At 44.7% G+C, this 23,790-nt stretch overlaps 1 long non-coding RNA gene and 2 pseudogenes across 1 annotated transcript; 2 read left to right on the forward strand and 1 right to left on the reverse strand.

Annotated features, from left to right (window-relative positions):
• Positions 1 to 4,207: 4,207 nt before the first annotated feature.
• Positions 4,208 to 11,483, forward strand: LOC139028082 (uncharacterized). The gene is made up of 3 exons (XR_011480255.1): positions 4,208 to 4,496; positions 9,653 to 9,745; positions 9,921 to 11,483. It is a non-coding gene; the product is annotated as an uncharacterized lncRNA (long non-coding RNA).
• A 1,733-nt stretch (positions 11,484 to 13,216) lies between these two features.
• On the forward strand, positions 13,217 to 15,023 carry LOC111968221 (ATPase PAAT-like; annotated as a pseudogene).
• A 5,590-nt stretch (positions 15,024 to 20,613) lies between these two features.
• Positions 20,614 to 23,790, reverse strand: part of LOC111968222 (serine protease HTRA1B-like) — a 43,480-nt pseudogene continuing 40,303 nt past the window's right edge.

The raw sequence follows: 23,790 nt of genomic DNA on the forward strand, positions 1-23,790 counted from the left end.
ATCAATGGATGTTAACTCGTTTAACTGCTATGTTGTGTGCATGTACGGACATGTATGTGTAACTGATAGATGCACACACACACACTACATGTTAATATTTTTAGATGCATGTAAATTGTAAAGTATTTTGTCTGTAATATATTTTTTGTTATGTGTCGGCCCCCAGTAAGACTAGCTATCGCCATTGGCGTCGGTTAATGGGGATCCTAATAAATGTAAAAAGATCCATTGTCAATAAATCCCTTATGCGCATGTGCAAAAACTATAGATAAATCAACAGTAGAGTTTGAGGGATGAAAGTTGGACAATGGATCTTGAAATCTCTGTGCAAGAAATACTTGGATGAACTTCAAAAAACGAAAGTTAGGGTATTTTCTGGCAATTGTGCCGTTCTTGTGTGCCAGATATTAAGACTACAAACCGATATAAATGGCCTATTTGCGAGATTGACTTGTCATTTCAATATGCATAGGCTAGGCCTACTGACGAAAATCTGGGTTTATGATTGTAATTCAACTTTTCCATGCTTTGGTTAGCTAGATGCAGGTCGTCTATAGCCCCTGATAGCTTATAGCCCAGGCAAGATGTAAAATGAATTTAGCAGCTTGCTTAGTTCAAATTGACAGAGTAATTTATGTAACATGAATTGTGAGGATATTTCGAGGTAAGAAGTGCTCCAGATAGCCTGCTGGAATAGGGTACTGAGGATGGGGTCGTAATATCAATCTCTGAATCATATGTTAATAATAAGGATATGAACTGAATAGGCCTAAACTTGTCAACAACAGCCAGTGTTACTTTTTTTTATTTTTTATTACCTGTAAACTAATCTGACTGACTGTTACCTTCAATCTAACGCATTCTAACAACAGCTGATCACCAATTGCGATAGATTACAATTGATAACTTCCAGTTTCATTAACTATACATGGCCATTAATAATTACATAATAACACAAGGCTACAACAACAATAAACCGAAGTTTATTGTTATTTATTATTTTATAGGCTATTTATTAAATCCGTTTGGCAGCTCCAGGTAGGCTACACAAGTGGCACAAATAGATTTGTAATGACTCCGGTGATATCGTTATCGTCATTTCAAAATATTTGTTGTATCAAATGGTTGACTACAGTAGCCTACATAGGGATATAAATTAATAGGCTAATTAATCGCCAACAGATGTATCATTCTCCACATTTAATGTCAGTTTCATTGGGTACTTTTCCCCATAACAGAAGCACGTGAGGGAGTTCCATAACTTCAGGGAGGTCCATAACTTCCATAAAAAATGTCCACTAGCACAGCACACGAGACCCAAGAACTGTGCATGGTAAAACCTTTCACTTGATATAATTTTCCATAAGCAATGTCGACATTAGAACAGTGGCGACCCGTCATTCAGGGCAGGTGGGGCTGTTTTGAGCCCTATATTTTGAGCCCTATATCTATATAAAGTCCCAGTCAAAAGTTTGGACTCGCCTACTCATTCCAGGATTTTTCTTTATTTTATAATAGTGAAGACATCAAAACTAGAAAATAAAACATATGGAATCATATAGTAACCAAAAAAGTGTTAAACAAATCTAAATATATTTTATATTTGAGATTCTTCAAAGTAGCCACCCTTTGCCTTGATCACAGCTTTGCATACTCTTGGCATTCTCTCAACTAGCTTGATGAGGTAGTCCCCTGGAATGCATTTCAATTAACAGGTGTGCCTTGTCAAAAGTTAAATAGTGGAATTTATTTCCTTCTTAATGAGTTTGAGCCAGTCAGTTGTTTTGTGACAAGGTAGGGGTGGTATACAGAAGATAGCCCTATTTGGTCAAATTATATTATCACAAGCTCAAATAAGCAAAGAGAAACCAAAGTCCATCATTATTTTAATACATGAAGGTCAGTCAATCTGGAAAATGTCAAGAACTTTGAAAGTTTCTTCAAGTGCAGTTGCAAAAACCATCAAGCACTATCATGAAACTGGCTCTCATGAGGAAAGGAAGACCCAGAGTTGTCTCTGCTGCAGAGGATAAGTTCATCAGAGTTACCAGCCTCAGAAATTGCAGCCTAAATAACTGCTTCACTTCAACAGACACATCTCAACATCAACTGTTCAGAGGAGACTGCGTGAATCAGGCCTTCATGGTCAAATTGCTGCAAAGAAACCACAACTAAACAACTAACACCAATAATAAGAAGAGACTTGCTTGGGCCAAGAAACACAAGCAATGGACATTAGACCAGTGGAAATCTGTCCTTTGGTCTGATGAGTCCAAATTTGAGATTTTTGGTTCCAACCGCCATGTCTTTGTGAGACGCAGAGTAGGTGAACGGATGATTTCGGCATGTGTGGTTTCCACCGTGAAGCATGGAAGAGGATGTGTGATGGCTTGTGGGTGCTTTGCTGGGGACACTGTCTGGGATTTATTTAGAATTCAGGGCACACTTAACCAGCATGTCTACTACAGCATTCTGCAGCGATACGCCATCCCATCTGCTTTGTGCTTAGTGGGACTATCCTTTGTTTTTCAACAGGACAATGACCCAACACACCTCCGGGCTGTGTAAGGGCTATTTGACCTGGAAGGAGAGTGATGGAGTGTCGCATCAGATGACCTGGCCTCCACAATCACCCAAACTCAACCCAATTGAGATGGTTTGGGATTAGTTGGACCGCAGAGTGAAGGAAAATCAGCCAACAAGTGCTCAGCATATGTGGGAACTCCTTCAAGACTGTTGAAAAAGCATTCCAGGTGAAGCTGGTTGAGAGAATGTCAAGAGTGTGCAAAGCTGTCATCAACACAAAAGGTGGCTCCTTTGAAGAATCTAAAATCTATTTTCATTTGTTCAACACAATTTTGGTTACTGCATGATTCCATATGTGTTATTTAATAATTTAGATGTCTTCTCTATTATTCTACAATGTTGAAAATAGTACGAATAAAGAAAAACCTTTGAATGAGTAGGCGTGTCCAAACTTGTGACTGGTACTGTATATATTATTTTTGTTGCCTGTTTTGCATTTTATTTGGCATTAATATGTGTCTCGTATCAGTTTGCAAACAACATAATAAAGCCACATACAAACATGGTCTCTTTTTTGCTTTCTTGAGTAAGGCAGCTCCAAAATGCAGGTGTTTCAGCCTAGCTCACTGCTTTCTGTGGTGGTGGGGCAGCCAGCGGACAATTCAGAGAGGATGGGTTGGTAATATTCTCTAGTGGCGTCGGGTATTGGCTCAGAGTTCTGTCACTCATGGGGATACTACGTCACTGCAAAATCTACAGGGAGAGCTAAAAAATTCAAGCCGCCTGGGTGCTGCCATAGATTTTCATTTGAAGTGCCCATCCAAGAAGGTTCAAGGTCATTGGCCACAGATAAAATTAAGTCAAATCACCTTATATCGACCGTAGCTTTGATTGGACTGATCATGTCAACATCATACTTTCAAAATCTTAGCTAGCAAGCTAGATAAGCAGTCATCATGAATCAAGTCGACAATCTACTGGCAAATGCTTTCCAATCCTTGTCATATAAAGAGAAATTATAGATAAAACGTATCGGTGGTCATAAACATTACACAACAAATTGGAAATTGCAAATTCAACAATGAGTGGTTTGGATTTCTGAGCTTGAACTATTATTAATCATTAGTTCTATTATTAATCATTAGGTATAATAGAAACATGAGGGGTGCTATAAGGAAGCTTGGGAGGGGCTGAGTGTAGGGAAAACGGTCACATGTGGCAGTAATGATAAGGGGAGGAACCGTGTATAGTCCATATCACTTAGCTTCCTGCCTAGTAATAAACATGCAATGTTTAGCGATAAGGAGGGGACTCCAGCCCAAGTGGGGTATGTATACTACCACGGGTTAAACCATGTCTTGGTCTGTACAGCTGTTTGACCCTTTGGGATGAATAAACTTGGTTTGAGCTTTCATAGTGTCCGTTGAGTTCTTGCTATAATAATTGGAACCTAACAGAAGGAATTAGTGGCTAACTGCAAGCGTTGCAAAGCAATCACTAGCCTGCTATTCAGTGTAGTGGGTGTGTGGTCCAAGTCTGGGTTTAAGGGTCTCTTTTCCAAACTTAAAAGTACAAACATTCAACACCATGTGCCAGAAGAGGTTGAATATATTGGCCATGCTGTTAATCCAGCAAGACATTTGCTGCATAAAAAAAAAATGGAAACTTGGAACTGGAAAATCTCAGACTTCCGTGAGTTTAAAACATCTGGGAACTTGAAAAAACGAGATCCGACTGGGAAAATAGATTTTGAACAGTCATCCAATTCGGAATTCCAAGTCGGGAACTCGGGCCTCTTTCTAGACTTCCTACCTGAAGATCACTGACATCATGATTCAACTTGTTTTTTTCCCCAGAGTTCCCAGTTGTTTTCAAAGAAGCAGAAATCCAGAGAATGCCAGACTTTGATGACAAAGTTTGATGACAAAATTTGCCCACAAGAAGGACCACCGAACCGCCTTCCTGTTTAAGTGAGCACAGCACAACAAGGTGAGTCCAAAAATGTATTGTTGCTGCCGCATAAATTATGTACAATGCCAGGGAGATATGTATACTGTAGCTAAGAATGTAATACTAAGTGTATGTTGTGTTGTAAGCTGTTAGTAGCCCATGTGCCTCACCTTAGAAATGTGGTACCTTTCCCCGTCATAACTTATTCTACTGTTCTGACTTGGTGGTGCACATGTAGCCTATAGCCTGTTTTAGAGAAATGTAATCATCTAATATTATACAAACTTTCATTGTCTGCTTATATGCCCTCTTTATTTATACTACGGTTCTGACATGGTGTACAGGGAGAATACCGTAAGAATGGCCCAAGGTTTGAATTCTGTTGCTGTACATTTCAAAAGTGCTTGTCACGATCCGTCTTGATGATGAGTGAGAGGACCAAGCGGCAGCATGATATGAATACATCTTCTTTTTATTATATTGAAGACGGAACACAAAACACTTATTCAAACTAACAAACAAAACAAACGACCGTGAAACTACAAACGCAAGTGTTACACACTAACACACTTACGTATCGACATAGACTAGACATATACAATGACCCACAACAGCTAAAGCCTATGGCTGTCCTAAATATGGCTCCCAATCAGAGACAACAGTAACCAGCTGTCTCTAATTGGGAACCCGTTCAGGCAACCATAGACTTTCCTAGACAACTACACACAACACTAAAACCATCTATACTCCTTAACCCTCTAAACCATACAACCCCCTAGACAATACAAAAAACACATACTTCATGATGTCACACCCTGACCTGACTAAAATAATAATGAACACAAGATACTAAGGCCAGGGTGTGACATAACCCCCCCCTTAAGGTGAGAACTCCGGGCGCACCAGCATCAAGGCTAGGGGAGGGTCTGGGTGGGCGTCTGTCCACGGGGCGGTTTGGCAGCTCTGCACTGTCGTCGTGGTCCCCACCCCACCATAGTCACTACCCGCTTACTTAACCCCACTGGAATAGGAGGGGCAGCACTGGACTAAGGGGCAGCACCAGGATAAGGGGCCAGCACCAGATTAAGGGGCAGCCACAACAAGGATAAGGGGCAGCACCAGGATAAGGGCAGCACCAGGATAAGGAGGCTAGCACCAGGAAAGGGGCAGCACCAGGATAAGGGGCAGCACCAGGATAAGGGGCAGGCCGCGTAGGGCTGTGGCGGATCCTGGCTGGGCTGGCTGCTGGCGGGATCCCTGGCGGCTGGCGGATCCGTGGGTCTCGGATTGCTCGGCTCTTGCGGATCCCTGGCTCGGACGGACTCGGATCGCTGGGCTGGCGGATCTGGCTGGACGGCTCATGGACTGGCTGCGCGATCTGGCTGCTCATGGCTGGCTGGACGGATCTGGCTGCTCATGGCTGGCTGACGGATCTGGCTGCTCATGGCTGGCTGCGTCTGAGCTTGTGCATCTGCTGGCTCACGGCTCTGGCTGCTCAGACTGCTGGCTGACGGCTCTGGCTGCTCATGGCTGGCTGACGCTCTGGCTGCTCATGGCTGGCTGACGGCTCTGGCTGCTCATGGCTGGTGACGGCTCTGGCTGCTCATGGCTGGCTGACGGCTCTGGCTGGCTCATGGCTGGCGCTGACGGATCTGAACGCTGCATGGCTGGCTGACGGATCTGAACGCTCATGGCTGGCTGACAGCGTATACTGAACGCTCATGGCTGGCTGACGGATCTGAACGCTCATGGCTGGCTGACGGATCTGACGCTCATGGCTGCGCTGACGGATCTGAACGCTCTATGGCTGGTTGGCGCTCTGGCAGATCCTGTCTGGTTGGCGGCTCTGGCAATCCGTCTGGTTGTCTGGCGTGGTCTGGCGGCTCTGGCAGAGCCTGTCTGGTTGGCGGCTCTGGCAGATCCTTCTGGTTGGCGGCTCTGGCAGATTCCTGGTCTGGCTTGGCGGCTCTGGCAGATCCTGTCGGGTTGCGGCTCTGGCAGATCCTGTCTGGTTGGCGGCTCTGCAGATCCTGACTGACGAATGGCTCTATCGGCTCCGACTGGACTAACGGCTCGGGACGAGACGGGCGGCTCTAATGGCTCGGAGAGAGACGAGATGGCTCAGACGGCGCTGGGGAGACGATGACTGCGAGCTGGACGGGATGGCTCAGATGGCGCTGGGGAGACGGGATGGCTCAGATGGCGCGGGGGGAGAACGGATGGCTCAGATGGCGCGGGAGGACGACGGATGGCTTCAGATGGCGCGGGGGAGACGGATGGCTCAGATGGGCACGTGGGCAGACGGATGGCTCTGGCCGGATGAGGCGCACGTAGGCCTGTGCTGTGTGCCGGAACTGGAGTCACCGGGCTAAGGACACGCACCTTCAGGCTAGTGCGGGGAGAAGGAACAGGGCATACTGGACCCTGGGAGCGCACATTAGGCCTAATGCGTGGTGCCGGAACTGGTATGGTATCCGGGCTGGGGACACGCATCTCAGGGCTAAGGGGGGAGCAGCAACAGGATGCACAGGACTCTGGAGACGCACAGGAGGCTTGGTGCGTGGTGCCGGAATTGGTGGTAGCCGGGCTGGAGACACGCACCATAGGACGAGTGCGTGGAGGAGGAACAGGGCTCTGGAGACACACTGGAAGCCCTGGGGGCGTGGTGTTAGCACTGGTGAACTGGACTGGTGGCGGGGAGGTGGCGCGCGGCGGAAATACCGGACCGTGCAGGCGTACTTGTTCCCTTGAGCACCAGCCTGCCCAACCTTACCTGGTTGAATGCTCCCCGTCGCCCTTACCCGCTGCGGGGAGGTGGAATAACCCGCACCGGGCTATGTAGGCGAACCGGGGACACCATGCGTAAGGCTGGTGCCAATGTATGCCGGCCCGAGGAGACGCCACTGGAGACCAGACGCGTTGAGCCGGCTTCATGACACGGCTCAATGCCCAATCTAGCCCTACCAGTGCGGGAGGTAGAATAAACCCGCACCGGGCTAATGGAACACGTACAGGAGACACCGTGCGCTCTACTGCGTAACACGGTGTTCGCCCGTATCTCCCGCTCTCCACGGTTAGCCTGGGAGTGGGCGCAGGTCTCCTACCTGCCCTCGGCCCACTACCTCTAAGCCCCCCCCAATAATTTTTTTTGGGCTGACTCACAGGCTTCCTACCGCCGCTCGTTCGTGCTGCCTCCATTCGCCAGGTATCCCTCCTCACACTGCGCCAAGAGAATCCCAGGCTGGCTCCGGCACTCGCCCGGGTATCAACGCCCACCTGTCGATCTCCTCCCACGTAGTGTAGTCCATATTATGCTTCCCATTTCCATTCCTCCTTGCGCTGCTCCTGTTGCCGCTTTTCACGCTGCTTGATCCCGCATTGGTGGTCATTTCTGTCGATACGATCGTCTGATATGAATGAGAGGACCAAGGCGCAGCAATGATAATGAATACATCTTCTTTTTATTATATTGAAGACGGAACACGAAACACTTATTCAAACTAACAAAACAACAAACGACCGTGAAACTACAAACGCAAGTGTACACACAAACTACTTACGTTCGACATAGACTAGACATATACAATGACCCACAACAGCTAAAGCCTATGGCTGTCRTAAATATGGCTCCCAATCAGAGACAACAGTAACCAGCTGTCTCTAATTGGGAACCCYTTCAGGCAACCATAGACTTTCCTAGACAACTACACACAACACTAAACCATCTATACTCCTTAACCCTCTAAACCATACAACCCCCTAGACAATACAAAAACACATACTTCATGATGTCACACCCTGACCTGACTAAAATAATAATGAACACAAAGATAACTAAGGCCAGGGTGTGAGAGTGCTGAACAAATAGTTATATTGACTAGTCCGTCCTAGCTCGCAGGTTAATGTCTTAATTCAAATTACAGATTGCCTCTTATCCCCTTGTCATCCCCTTATGCCATAGTTTGTACATCTCAATTATCAGTAGAAGCCACATTTGTTTAAGCGAGTCAGCCATATCAGCTATGTTTTTCTAGATAGGCAGTAAATAAGGCTGAATGAATTTTTTCGCTGCCAGACCAGGCTCCGCTGATAACCAGGTGTAGCGGCGGTAAGGATTCACTCCATGGTGCGGAAAAGAAAGCTCTGCTGTTGGGACAGTTTTATGTGGGCTCTAACAGTTTGTGGGCACCGTTTGTCACCATTACAGTGCAATTAATGTATTGTTTAGTGTTGTGTAGTGGCTTTGCTGGCATGCATCTACAAAAATAAATTGCTGAGTTTTCCCCACCAAGACTTACATGCTAAAATCGCCACTGCATTAGAATGCAGTTTAAGCCACCATCGAACAAATGTATCTAATGGGCTCTAGAGCGCCTAACGTCGTTTTCTTGTGCTTTGCCTTATTTCTTGAGGTGCATCAGTTTTAGCGTGTAATATGTTTTGTGGAAAAAGTGTTGGAAATAGGTGTCTCCATGATGACAATCTAAATAGCCTATCTACACTTGGTAAAACGTTGTCATGATATTCGTGTGTGCTTCTCTGGCTCCTCTTACTCACGTGACATAGTTGCCTGCTGTTCAGTCAACACACACACCCCTCTTGTCCCACTCACTCACTCACTCAGCAAGAGGCTGCCTCACTGCCTGATAGTCAGCAGCGGCAGGTCACAGTACAATATATATTTTAAAGAAAAATGCCATGGTGGCCTCGCTTTAATTTAGAAGTAGCCCAAAACCCACAACCCACGACCAATACATATCCACCCGCAACATCGTTTTCAAATTAGACCAATTTGGCCTGAAAATCGTGGACATGGCAACCCTGGTGGGCAGACCGCAATTAGCACCGTTTTCTGTTATCCGCGTTTCTTGATGTCAAGTGACACCCATTGATGCTTTCCATGAGGACCGTGCCCTCATTGGAGCACATCCCCAAAGCCCTGTCGTCAACAGGCACCATCAGCAGCGCCCAGCGCCAGTTTACCATACAAACCTCCAACTACCCTGCTTACCCAATTAACATTCACGTTACTGTCTAAGCAAGCCATTCAGAAGCACACCTAGTAGACACTCAAGTCTGTCACATTTACTGTGAGTGTGCTCTGGTGAGGCACTACTGATTGACACATTTATTTCTGTGGGTCTCTGCTGTTTTCTAACTGTGTACTCGTTTCCAGGGTCTGGATGATGAGAACCAGGAGGAGGGTAAGTTACTGGGCAGCTACACCTACCAGGATGATGAGGATGCGCTACAGACTTATCCTGTCACCGTAAGTACACTTCAACACTACCTCAAGGGGCTTGATMGGCCAGTGGAAGATGTTAGTAGTCCACATGGCGTTCATCTCTAGTATGATTAGAGATGGTGACTTGGCAAGTTTTAGGTCTTGATACTTCTTATATGGCGTGAGTCTAAATTGAGTGTCTTCTGCTATCTATCCACAGGAGGAGAATGATAAAGCCTATCAGATCATTGAGGTTCGAGTGCTATCCAACTGGGGTCACCCGGAGTACACCTGCCTGTACCGAGTGCACGGTCAGCCCAGTGTCAACTGATGGCACAGATCAGACCACCCTGTCTGCATTTTAATGTTCTGCAGATGACTGGAGCCAATTATGCATATTATGCAATGGTGGAAAAAGTGCCCAATTGTCATACTTGAGTAAAAGTAAAGATACTCAAGTGAAAGTGAAAGTAACCCAGTGAAATACTACTTGAGTTAAAGTCTAAAAGTATTTGGTTTTAAATGTACTTAACTATCAAATGTAAATGTAATTGCTAAAATATACTTAAGTATCAAAAGTAAAAGTATAAATAATTTCAAATTCCTTATATTAAGCAAACCAGACGGTTTGTGCCTGAATTGGACCATTTTCCTTTCCTGCTAAGAATTCAAAATGCAACAAGTAGTTTTGGGTGTCAGGGAAAATGTACGGAGTAAAAATAACATTATTTTCTGTAGGAATGTAGGGAAATAAAAAGTTGTCAGAGATATAAATAGTAAAGTGCAGATACCCCAAAAAACGATGTAAGTAGTACTTTAAAGTATTTTTACACCACAAAAATTATGCCCACACACACACATAAGTACTTGCGCTGCAAATTTGATTTGTGCACTAATTCACCCCACCAGGACAGAGGCTCTGCCAGAGTAACCACAGGTCTGGATCTGAAGCGAACGGCCACTGGTGCCTATGACATTCGAAGGATAACCACATGGATCAGAATCTGTGCCCTACTACTTCAGACAAGACTAAATGTATTGGATTTTACATGGACCATTTTAGTCGTTTAGCAGGAGCACTTAGGAGCACTCAAGTGACTCTAAAATCAACAGATTTTTCACCTAGTCAGGTCTGGGATCTGAACCAGAAACCTTTCAGTTACTTGCCTAACGCTCTTAACAACTAGGCTAACTGCCACCATTTTTATTGGCTGAAGAATGTTTCAATGTTTGTGTTATGAGACCAGGTGAAACCATGGTGAAACCAGGGCCCATATCCACAAAGCATATTAGAGTAGGAGTACTGATCTAAGATCAGTTTAGCCTTTTAGATAATAATGAATAAGATCATATGGACAGGTCCTAGATCAGCACTCCTACTCTGAGATGCTTTGTGGATATGGGCCCAGGTTTACCATGTTCTCTTATGAACAAGAGAAGAATGTAAACTTTTGTCAATAGTTTTTCATTTTAAGTCTACTGATATCAGTGTTACTTAAAAATATGTAAATGCTGTGATGACAAAGTGTTGTTTAATTGTTTGTTTTTTAAAGGGAATTTACAGCTCAAGTAAGTTAAGAATGTCTTACACTGGTCCTTTCAGCCACAGAAGTCAGGCTTTGGCCATGCCCCTTTATAGATTATATACAAGTGTATATAAATTGTAAATCCAATTGTAAATCTCATTATTTATTTGTTTGTCCCGAGTTAATGAAATAGCGATCTGTATAGTATATTTTTGTAAAGGGTTTTGAGACTAGTTGTAAATTGTCTTGGGACTAAACAGGTGTTTTTTGTATTTTGTACATAATTGTAACTAGTAAGACATTTTCAAATAAAATACCTTAATTTTGAGTAGTTGTAATGTAACAGTTATTGATTTGAGTCTTTTTGCTTTTTTAAATAACTTTGAAATGAAATCAGGCACTATAGTTTCAACAAATGTGGGAATGTTTTGTCATCGTGACCCACCGGCAGAGCTTGGTTGCAGTCTGATTCTCCACCCTTCTTCCCGATGTGAGCACACATTCACACATAGATTTTGATCTATTATGTTCAGTCAAGTAACTGACAAAAATGCACTATGGACAGTGTATGTCACACTCATCCCAGACCGAACAGACAAAAAAAAAAATAGGAATCTGGGTCCATGAGAGAGAGTTACTTGCCTCGAAGCGAGCATAGAAGTAATTTAGCTCGTCAGGTAGGCTCGTGTCACAGGGCAGCTCGCGGCTGTGCTTCCCTTTGTAGTTTGCAAGCCCTGACACATCCGACGAGCATCGTAGCCGGTGTAGTGTGATCCGATCTTAGTCCTGTATTGATGCTTTGCCTGGTTCGTCGGAGGGCATAACAGGATTTCTTATAAGCTTCCGGGTTAGAGTCCCGCTCCTTGAAATCGGCAGCTCTACCCTTTAGCTCAGTGAGGATGTTACCTGTACAGTCACTGTGGAGACGACGTAATCGATGCACAGTTTACAATTGGCTCATTCATCCCCCTCCTCTCCCCTGTAACTATTCCCCAGGTCGTTGCTGCAAATGAGAACATGTTCTCAGTCAACTTACCTGGTAAAATAACGGTAAAATAAAATAAAAATAAAAAATTGATGAAGCCAGTGACTGATGTGGTGTACTCCTCAATGGCATCGGAAGAATCCCGGAACATATTCCAGTCTGTGCCAGCAAAACAGCAGCTTAGCATCTGCTTCATCTGACCACTTTTCTATTGACTGAGTCACTGGTGCTTCCTGCTTTAGTTTTCGCTTGCAGTCATCTTTGCAGGATGGCCACTCTTAGGGAGATTAGCAACAGTCCTGAACTTTCTCCATTTATATCCAATTTGTCTTACCGTGGACTGATGAACATCAAGGCTTTTAGAGATACTTTTGTAACCCTTTCCAGCTTTATGCAAGTCAACAATTCTTCATCTTAGGTCTTCTGAGATCTCTTTTGTTCAAGGCATGGTTCACATCAAGCAATGCCTCTTGTGAATAGCAAACCCACATTTTGTGAGTGTTTTTTTATGGGCAGGGCAGCTCTAACCAACATCTTCAATTTCGTCTCATTGATTGGACTCCAAGTTAGCTGACTCCTGACTCCAATTTGCTTTTGGAGAAGTCATTAGCCTAGGGGTTCACATGTTTTTTCCAACCTGCACTGTGAATGTTTAAATTATTCAAATTATTTAAAGTATTCAATATAGACAAGAAAAATACAATCATTTGTTTAAGCAGACTGTGTTTGTCTATTGTTGTGATTTATATGAAGATCAGATCAAATGTTATGACCAATTTATGCAGAAATCCAAGTAATTCCAAAGGGTTCACATACTTTTTTTTGCCACTGTACGTCAACCACAGCATTCAAATCAACAGCAGTATCTCTACCTACTTCCGTCCCATTCCTGTTGCCGTAGAAAATACTTGTGGTGTCCAGCATTTCCTGTCTATTCCCTACTAGCACATAGACGTTTCACATATTCCCTACTAGTTTTGACATATCCTCTTTACCTGTCTAGTTATGACAGTGTGGGTAGAGGGTATGGGTGTGCCCTTTCTTCCTCTAACCTCTTGTTTTTTTCTCAGCTGTTGTCTCTTGGTTGGGTGACACAGCGTGGCTGTGGCTCAGGTCGTGATGGGCCCACAGACAATGACACCTGCAGACTGCTCTCCAAGCCTGGGGCCCAGCATCGACATGCTCCGTGTGCAGTGCGTGATGGAGGAGATGGACACCACCCTCTCACTGGGGGCCCAGAGCCTCATGGACCTGGTGCAGTTTCAGCAGAAGGTGGGTCCATCTCTCGTCAAATCAGCAGTCACCAATACCAGTCAATAGAAGCCTCAGTGGAAAATTACATTCGCCGGAATTACACAGAAGACAGTGGCTTTATTGTATTGTTCAGTCTTCTAACCACCAATATAGCCCTCGGATAGCGAGAAGCTCTAACTAATGAACACAAAAGACAGTCAATGTATTGCATGTTAATTATATGTAAGTTAATCAAGCTCTTTGGTGTTTTTCCGGAACAAAGCTTGACGCATTAAGATGGTTTCTGTCCCTCCTCATTGGCAGTGGGGCTCTCTCTGCTCTGGCTAAAGGAACTAATGGACCCTATGCAGCTACAGCTGACATCCAACCTCAGCCTTCAGTCAACACCAGCCTCCAGTCAGACGAGATGTCTGGCTCTGTTTCAACAGATCCATGTCCCCAGTCTCGGGTAGCCACCAATAACCACACTGGCAGACATGATGTCACCCTTCTTTAATGGCCAGCCAGGAGGACGGAGGCCCAGACATGCTCCCTATGCTGCAGAATGTGTGTGGGTAGGTGACGCAGCTCCGCATCGAGGATGCCGCAAAAACATCCAACGGCCCACAGTGAGTAGGCTGGTAGTGACTTTATAGTTAGGTTAACTACAACGTAGAACTCCCTCTAAAGGTTTACATGGTAGGGTGGGTGGTGGGAGTAGAATACAGTCCAGATGTTATGGTTAGGAGTCAAGTCGATGGAGGAGGTCGAGAGCCACACGTCCTCCGAAACACYACCCTGCCAAGCCACACTGCTTCTTGACACACTGCTCGCTTAACCCGCAAGCACCACTGTTCAACTGGCAACTGAAGTCAGCTTGCAGGTGCCCGGCTGYCCACAAGGAGTCACTAGAGTGCGATGGGACAAGAACATCCCTGCCTGCCAAACCCTCCCCTAACCCGGATGACGCCGGGCCAATTATGTGCCGCCTCATGGGTCTCCCGGTCACAGCCAGCTGTGACACAGCCTGGGATCGAACCTGGGTCTGTAGTGACACCTCAAGCACTGCGATGCCGTGCCTTAGACCGTTGTGCTACTCGGGAGGCGCTGTCAGTGGCTTTTGTAGTGGTTCTGGTTGCATTGTGGTGTGTCTGTGTTAATGTTAGAGTAAATGTCTTTGTTACGGTTTCTGTGTCTGTATTACTGCAGGTCTTGACAGAGAACTCCTGGCCCTATGACAGTAATGGCTGTAAAACCTGTAAGCATAGGAGAGGATATTTTCAAGTGCAATGTTAGCAGGTTAACATGGGAGGGCAACAGATCCAAAGAGCTACTGCTGGAGCAGGTTATGGAGTTGCGTCTGYAGCAGATGGAGAGGAGGCTGATGGAACASATGGAACAGCYGCWGGATGCCCTGCAGCAGCGCCTGAAGAAGGCCTTACTACAGGCCCTGCCCCTGGCCCTTCCCCTCAACCACTCAAGACCACAGCGCCCAGCCCCAGGCCCTATACTGACTTCAGACCTGATTCCTACACTGACTCCAGCCCCTTGCACTGACTCCAGCCCCTGCACTGACTGAACCCAATAACCTGAACCCAATAACCCAACTCACCAGAGACCAGCTGCTATCTTCACTGTAGTTTTACCACTTGTATTTGTTTGTGAAATAATGTTTGACTGTTTGTTGTTAATTTGACTCCCTTTCATATTCTGTATATTAACTTATGGTTTTGAATYAGTGCACCGTATGATCAGGTGTGAAAAATAAAATATAGTTTGTAACGAAACCACAAAAGGCTTAGCATTATTCTTTGAGCAAGAGTAAATATAAAAATGATTTAACAAAAACGTGCTCTCCAGCGCACATCTGTTCTCCATAGAATGCAAAAGAACGTTCCTCTGTAATGCCATTTATTTCATGTTGGCAATGGTGGAGCACTAGGTGGAGCCGTTGTTTTGGTGACTTTGGAAGAYCTCCGTTGCTGTGTCCTTGAACAGGGCACCACACACCGGGCTGATCTGTCCAGGAAAAGCTCAGCTGGCAAAATGGGTTATGGATTATGTAAAACAATTTATGAGAATGATTTGCTGGATGTTTTTGTGTGGATTACAATACCAGCTAAGCCAATACAGAAGTATGTCTCTGAAGAAAAATCCTTTGTATAAATTGGGATCGGGTATCAAACTGGATTGAAACGGTTAGCGCTTTGGTTATAAACAACTTTGTGTTCACCTATCTCAGAGTGCTGATTTAGGATCAGTTCTCCCTTTTCAGATTATATTGAACAAGAGTATACGGACAGGGGAGATCTCATCCTCGATCGGCATTCCTACTCTGAGATGCTTAGCCCCTGTACTGCTGTTACCCTGTGGCGTCTCTGCCACTGCGTAACTTTCCAGCTCGGGTTGATGTGGATGCATGTCTGTGTTGTGTCCACACCGCTGATCTTTCTGCACTCACCCAGTGAGCCAAGTCACAGAGCGAGACAGTGTTTTCCTCCAGGACCTGTATAGTATACATACAAACTTCAGACAGCTTCAAACCAACCAAACCACAGAACCACAGGTCAGTGGTGGTTGACTGGACCCAGGCAGACAGAACCAGGGCACAGCTGCCTGTAAGCAAACAGCAGGTCCTGGGCTGCTCACTGAGGAAAGGAAGTGAAGTGGTTCCAACTGTATCAACAATGTCTGACTGTTGCTGCTCCAACTCTGTCCGGCCCTGGATGGAACACAGCTTGGGTTTATGAAGAGATCAAATCAAAGTTTTGCAAGGCTTACAGGTTTTCTTGAACCTGTTGGACGAGGAGCATTCGGAAGTATCAGAGTATGAGTGCTGATCTGCGATCATTTTTACCTTTTCGATGTGTGTTCATGTTGCTGCACGTACGGACGGGMGGCTGATCCTAGATCAGCGTTCCTACTCTTATGAATACAGGCCTACGTGTGATTTAAATACAACAGGGAAAGATCTGACCCCAGGGCCTGTTAGTAAGATAACATAACACCCCTCTCAAATCGACATCCTTCAGATATATCATCAGATATATCATGTTGGCATGTTAGTTAGCACAGCAGTATTCTCATTTGGCCCCAGCCAACTGATATTTAACCTGCGTATGACTCATCCGATAAATTAAACTCAAATTATTAATACACTTTCATCATATCCTTAGCATTCATCCGCACTGTAACTGTAGCCTCTCAGGGCCTCCACTATATGTAGTCTAGGTCATCACTAACGCATGGAAAGTACATTAACAGCAGATCACTTAGTTTGACTGATGGGACATTTACTGTTTTTCCAGAAACCTTGAGCTATCAATTTACAGTACATTGACCAAACATTTCATCGGTGAGGTCTCTGTAACTGATAAGTCACACTGTGGTCACGTTGGGCCCTGGTCAAAAACAGTGCACACTATCTAGGTTCCCTGGTTCAGCTGAGCCCAAAGAACATACAATGGAACAGACACTGTAGAGTATTATGTCATGGACCCTTCCCTGTATATAAATCACCTCATACTGTGGTTAATTCATATTAATGTGGTACTTAATGTCGCAACCTAGCATGTCACTGTGAGGGTATATGGGAGGAGGTGACCTTAATCAAATGTAAGAGATGACCATGGTTTAAGAGATGACCTAATTCTGTCTTTGTTTTGCTGCACGTGGTATCGGCCCAAGTCCTGCTTGTCCCCATAATGACCTGAGATATATATTGCGCGCGTGCGCACGCACACACACACACACACACACACACACACACACACACACACACACACACACACACACACACACCACACACACACACCACACACACACACACACAGAGTGGCAGCTGAAACCACAGCTGTGGTCACATATTTACAAGCTGTGTGTGTTTTCCCTCCCCTGCCTTGGGTCATGTAATAAAGCCAGATGGTGGTCAAATATTCTCCTTCCTGCTCTTAAACCTGGTGAGGTGATCGCCCTCAGAGACAGTTGATTAAGTCCGGTGTGTCATCCTTACAGTGCCTTGACATGCCCTCAGAGAGGTTTAAAGGGGTTTATGGTGACTGTGTTGTTTTTCTCCTTTAAACTTCTAATTTAAAACCTGTAGAACAACACTGTCTGTCATAATGACTAGGGAGTCAGGAGTTTTTCCCTGGTCAGGCTTTGTGGTCAGAAAAAACTCACGGCCCTATAAAGTAATGACTGCAAAACCTGTGAGAATAGAAAGGATACTGTATGTTTTGGTCTCCCGAGTGGCGCAGTGGTCTAAGGCACTTCAACTCAGTGCTAGAGGTGTCACTACAGACCCTGGTTCGATTCCAGGCTGTATCACAACCGGCCGTGATTGGGAGTCCCATAGGGGGGCCCAGAATTGTCCGTGTTAGGGTTTTGCCGGGGTAGACCGTCATTGTAAATAAGAATTTGTTCTTAACTGACTTGCCTAATTAAATTAAGGTTAAATTAAAAATAAATGTTTGAGTGACAGTTCCAAAGAGAGATACAGTATTTTAATTCCTATGAAACCTCATGTCAGGGTTATGTTTCTGTTGTCAGACCTGGTASAGTAAATCTGGCCTGTGCTTTACAGAATCATCTTAAAGGATCTTGAGCTTTGGCAGTGAGTAGGTGTTCAATATCTAAAGCCATTTATGAGTTAGGTTTATGAGCTTTCAGATTTATAAGGCTCTKTTTTCCCATATCATGTACACATGGCAATGATAATATAAAAGGAGTTAAACTAAGTTTTTATGGAGCAGGCACATGATCATACTGTGACTTATTTGGTTAAGAAAGCCAATGTGACCATGATTGATTGATTACATCTATGCATGCTTCGACAAAAACAACACAGTGCATGAGAGCCCKCACCGRCCCAGAGGACTGGGTGATCTCGCTCTCCGAGGCGACGTGAGTAAGGCTTTTAATCTGGTCAACACTCGCAAGGCCGCGGGGCTGGACAGTATTCCAAGGCGCGTTCCCAGAGCACGTGCAGACCAACTGGCAGGCATCTTCACTGTCATTTTCAACCTCTCCTTGTCCCAGCCCGTAATCCTCACACCTCATGCTGACCACCATCACTCCTGTTCCCAAGAACTCTTAGACTACCTGCCACAATGACTACCGCCCCGTAGCACCTGCATCTGTAATCATGAAGTGCTTTGGCAAGGTCGGTCATGGCACACATCAACTCCATCACCCCAGACACCCTAGACCCACTCTATTTGCATACCGCCCCAACAGATCTACAGACAATGCAATCTCAATTCCCCTTCACACTGCCCTCTCCCACCTGGACAAGAGGAATACCTATGTGAGAATGCTGTTCATCGACTACAGCTTAGTATTCACCACCATAATGCCCTCRGAGCTCGTCACCAACCTCGGGACCCCTGGAACTGATCACCTCCCTCCGCAACTGGATCCTGGACTTCTTGACGGGCCGACCACAGGGGGTGAGGGTAGGCAACAACACCTCCGCTATGCTGACCCTCAACACGTGGGCCCCCCAGGGGTGTGTTCTAAACGCTTCCGTCCGGCAGGCGATACCGGTGTATCAAGGCTCAGACCAACAGACTCRGAAACAGCTTCTATCCTTTGGCCATAAGACTGTTAGATGGCAAACAACGACTGCTTTCCCTCTCCTACAGACTATCCACACTGGCTCATCCACAGGTCTCTACCCACTCAGACACGCACACCTTCGCTGTCACTCTTACTCACACGCATACACACATACTCGCATACCGAGAGACATACCGAGAGACTGAAAAACTGATGTAATAAATGTATCACTAGCCACTTTAAACAATGCCACTTCATATCATGTTTACATACCCTACATTACTCATCTCATATGTATATACTGTACTCTATACCATTTACTGCATCTTGCCATCTTGATGTAATACATGTATCACTAGCCACTTTAAACAATGCCACTTTTATATGTTTACATACACTACATTACTCATCTCATATGTATATACTGTACTCTATACCATCCACTGCYTCTTGCCTATGCCGTTCTATACTATCACTCATTCATATATTTTTTTATGTATATATTCTTATTCATTCCTTTACACTTGTGTGAATAAGGTAATTGTTGTGAAATTGTTAGGTTAGATTACTCGTTGGATATTACTGCATTGTCGGAACTAGAAGCACAAGCTTTTTGCTACACTCGCATTAACATCTGCTAACCATGTGTATGTGACAAATAAAATTTGATTTGATTTGACATACCCACACGCACACACTCCCTCACACCTACGCTGCTGCTAAAATTAGTATTGATTCGATTTATTAGTACCATTACGCTGCTGGTCATTGATTATTGAGTGTCATTAGCATTAGTATCTATCTATTTATCCTGCAACTGGTCACTAGTACTCCTGTTTATATATATATTACCATTAGTATATTACCATAAGTATTTATATATTCCTGCTACCAGTCACTTTTCAGCCCTGTTAAGATGTATATTCTATTACCAGACCTTTTTTTAATGTATAAACCTACCTCAACCATTTCAGTGCTACCCCACGTTGAATAAGGTACTGGCACTGACCTGTATAGACTTGCATTCTCATGTTTCCTCAACCTGTATCGTACTTCTTGTGTTTWAAAAAAATATATATTTTCTATTATTATCTCTATTATTATTATTATTATCAATGTATTGTCAGTGCAAAGAGCTCTCAAATAAGAATTCCAATGTACTGTTTCACACCTGAATACATTTTGACACTTGAAACTGAAGCGACAACAACAATGAAATGGGCGTACAACACATCGAGGAGTCTAAAATGCATTTCCAATATGCTTCTCATTCAGGCGAAACTGGCAAGGCAAGGCTCATGGTACTGTAAGACTGGAAGCTGGAGTTGATTGTCGTTGATTAGTAATGTCTGACCTGTGTCTAGCAATTCCTGTCGGTACATCCAATCCCCTTGGGTTGGACCTTGGCAGTATTCTTCTCCCCTATTGGCTGAGCAACAGGCGGTCCGGCTCCCGAACCATACAGAGGGAGCAGCCGGACAGTGTGTAGAGCAGCCAAGCTGGATGTGTACACTGGGTTAGTGTGTGACTTTACTAGATGTGTATAGTTCAACTGTCAACATTCGTGTAGTCAGAYTTAGGATTTTCAGAACAGTAACGAACACCAGTTTTTTTTCCAAAATCTTTTTATTCCCTCTGTGAYATTTTCGTCAAAACATATCAAGAGAAATACAGTAAAAAAAAAAAACACACAACAATATCAGCAGTAACAAAAACAACTACAAAACTACGGTAATCTGTGACACCCACTTTTCTATCTGATTGAGGTGGGTACTCTGTGCAAGGACGTTAGTGGAGTATAAAAACAAACGTGATGGCAATAATCAGTTTCACTGAGAGCGAAGTGTCTTTTTGACTCATACATAAGGAAAACATTTTAATACAAAAGAGTAACAGGGTGCTAAAATATGTCTGTATTGCCCTGGATGCATTTGAGTTTCCAGAGGGTTCGGCGTGGGCCTCACAGGCCTCTGTAGTTTGAAGGGGGGGGGGGGGGGGGGGGGGGGCACTAGTAGTTACAGGTTCTATGGTAGGGTGTGGATCCAGACACACCATCCCGGTTTAAGTCCGTGGTTTTAAACACTGAGAACCAGCTCGTGGTTGCTGAGAGGTCAAGGGTCAATATCCTCGGGGACGACGGTAAGCATGATGTCCTCGTTCCCCCGCCGGACCACCATTCGCAGCGTGTCGTCCCTCTTGATAGAGCTGCTGACATCACTGGCCGAGGTGATTCGCTGGCTGTTGATGGTGATTATGACGTCACTCTCCTGCAGGCCACCTCTGTGGAGAGGAGAGAGYAGTTAGGAGCATGTAGCAACAAAGAAATGTGCTTTACTGATATAAAGTAGAGTACGTAGGACTCTCAAAGAAGTGTATACCATTAGGTTTCAGCCCACAGAATATAAATAGACATTGTTACGTCTGACATTGTTACGTCTCTTACGTCTGTGAGGAAAGAGTTTTCCCCATTCCAAAAAAAGCTAAATGAACTTACAGAGGCAGTAACATTCTTTTTAGAAACTGTGAGAAACAAAATCTGACCATAGTCTATGAGAAATCTAAGCGCCCTCGTTACCACAAATACCCATCAGACAAAAGGAAAGCCATTAATTTCCTTCAGCGGGAGACTGCTGCCTCAGCACAAATGATTTTATGTGGCCACAAAAAATATACAAAGACAGTGCATTCTGTAGGAGTGAGTAACCTAGATAGACTGCCCTATCATGCTGTTTATGTGGTCATGAAATGCTAATTCATTGTGCTATGAGGCCAGTCTACTTTTAAGACCAGAGGACAATGACCTCCAAGCAACCTTTTTGAGACTAAAAGACTACAGCCGTCTGCATGCTTCCTATCCAAAACAGTTTGTGCGTATAGTATGACAATTTGTAATGTTTTTGTTCATTTTGGTCTTCTGCAAGATTTCTTTCGGGTGTTGGTGCACACAAAACATTTTCTCGAGGCAAGACAAAGTTCGGGAGCCGAAGCCTACACCCTGTCGTCGGTCAATGGTCAACAATGGAAATGTGTTTGTTGTAATTCAATGATTGTTGACAAATMTTTTTAAATAWATTTTWAAAATTTTACCCCCTTTTCTCCCCAATTTCGTGGTATCCAATTGTTAGTAGTTACTATCTTGTCTCATCGCTACAACTCCCGTACGGGCTCGGGAGAGACGAAGGTCAAAAGCAATGCGTCCTCCGAAYCACAACCCAACCAAGCCGCACTGCTTCTTAACACAGCGCGCATCCAACCCGGAAGCCAGCCGCACCAATGTGTCGGAGGAAACACCGTGCACCTGGCAACCTTGGTTAGCGTGCACTGCGCCCGGCCCGCCACAGGAGGCGCTGGTGCACGATGAGACAAGGATATCCCTACCGGCCAAACCCTCCCTAACCCGGACGACGCTAGGCCAATTGTGCGTCGCCCCACGAACCTCCCGGTCGCGGCTGGCTGCGACAGAGCCTGGGCGCGAACCCAGAGTCTCTGGTGGCACAGCTAGCGCTGCGATGCAGTGCCCTYGACCACTGCGCCACCCGGGAGGCTGTTGACTCATTTTAATGCAAATTTTTTRACTMGAGAAATATTGCACCGAACATCTTAGATGTCAAATTGAACGACTAAGGTCTCCTCCGCAAAAATGTAAAAATGAATGACAGATTTCTGACTACGGCATCTCAAGATGGACAAACAGCGCCAGCCYAACCGAAGCATGCGGAAGCCTTTAGCCAACTACCAAAGGAGTCCTCAATGACGACTTTAACTGTTGGCTCACGTTTGTACTGATTTGAGTCGTTCCACAGACTTCTGGTTCAGCTCTCAGTAAACTACTACTTACGTCTCAGCTGGTGTTTTTGGGATGACCTCGATGACATATGCCCCTGAGGTAACATCAGGGAAGTCTGATGTTCTCTCCTTCAGCTCCTTTGCAAGCCTATGACCCAATGAAAATAGAGAGATAAGTGTTTAATGTGCCAGAAGTATTTGTAAGAATTGAATTCACAAGATGAACCTGGCTGGCTGAAACTTACGTTGGAGTGAGAGTCATCATCCTCACACCGATATACTTCTTCTTTGGTAATAATTTACCTAAAGAAAAGAGGATACATACTGCATAAGCATTACCAAGATGATAKACATTGAACATGTAATATGCAGTACCTGATCAAAGCCATGGGTGTGAACCTTTAGATAGGTCTAGCACAATATTCATATAGTCGTCTAACCGACAATAACCSTAAAAGTACAAATAAGTTGTCATAATCGTCTTAATACATGCATTTTATGAGTGGGGCGGTTTCAACTTTATTTTCAAGTAGATAGAAATAACCCAATAGCAGTCTAAACCATTTGTTTTTTAAAATGGGGGTGTCACCAAAGCTGAGTTGTATTCATTAGGCATGTCGTAGGTTATTTTCAAATGTGCATTAATGTATGACGCAATGCAATCTCAAAACCTTAAATTAAAAAAATAAAAAAGACAATTATGACAACACCTTTGGCAATTTAAATGACAATGAATTGTTCCCTAAATATCCATAATCATCACAGCCCTACCTTTAGATTGTCTGCCGTGGGACTCTGCCAAGAACTGACGGATCTTGTCTGAGGGGATGGCGAAGGAGATTCCTGCTGTCACCTTCAGTGTGTTGATCCCAATCACCTCTCCGTCCTGAAGACACGTGGGACTCTGCCAAGAACTGACGGATCTTGTCTGAGGGGATGGCGAAGGAGATTCCTGCTGTCACCTTCAGTGTGTTGATCCCAATCACCTCTCCGTCCTGAAGACA

The sequence above is a fragment of the Salvelinus sp. IW2-2015 genome, linkage group LG8 (assembly GCF_002910315.2).
Source record: "Salvelinus sp. IW2-2015 linkage group LG8, ASM291031v2, whole genome shotgun sequence".
NCBI lineage: Eukaryota > Metazoa > Chordata > Actinopteri > Salmoniformes > Salmonidae > Salvelinus > Salvelinus sp. IW2-2015.